Source organism: Juglans regia, unplaced genomic scaffold, assembly GCF_001411555.2.
Source record: "Juglans regia cultivar Chandler unplaced genomic scaffold, Walnut 2.0 Scaffold_12633, whole genome shotgun sequence".
Lineage (NCBI taxonomy): Eukaryota > Viridiplantae > Streptophyta > Magnoliopsida > Fagales > Juglandaceae > Juglans > Juglans regia.
This window is the reverse complement of record NW_023343052.1, coordinates 1-209: the sequence shown is the minus strand read 5'-3', so window position 1 is coordinate 209 and position 209 is coordinate 1. Positions and strand designations below refer to the sequence as shown.

General features: G+C 50.7%; 1 non-coding gene across 1 annotated transcript; it reads left to right on the top strand.

Moving 5' to 3' along the window:
• The first annotated feature begins 10 nt into the window (after positions 1-10).
• Positions 11-129, top strand: LOC118345043. The gene has a single exon (XR_004798724.1). It is a non-coding gene; the product is annotated as a 5S ribosomal RNA (ribosomal RNA).
• The last annotated feature ends 80 nt before the right edge of the window (positions 130-209 follow it).

Here is a 209-nt window from a genome sequence, read left to right as displayed (position 1 = left end):
TTAGTTTGATGGGTGCGATCATACCAGCACTAATGCACCGGATCCCATCAGAACTCCGCAGTTAAGCGTGCTTGGGCGAGAGTAGTACTAGGATGGGTGACCTCGTGGGAAGTCCTCGTGTTGCACCCCTCGTTGATTTTTTTTCCGCCTTGCGAGATAAATTGACAAGAAGGACCACTCGGGAGTGGATTTTTCGGAAAATCTCGCCC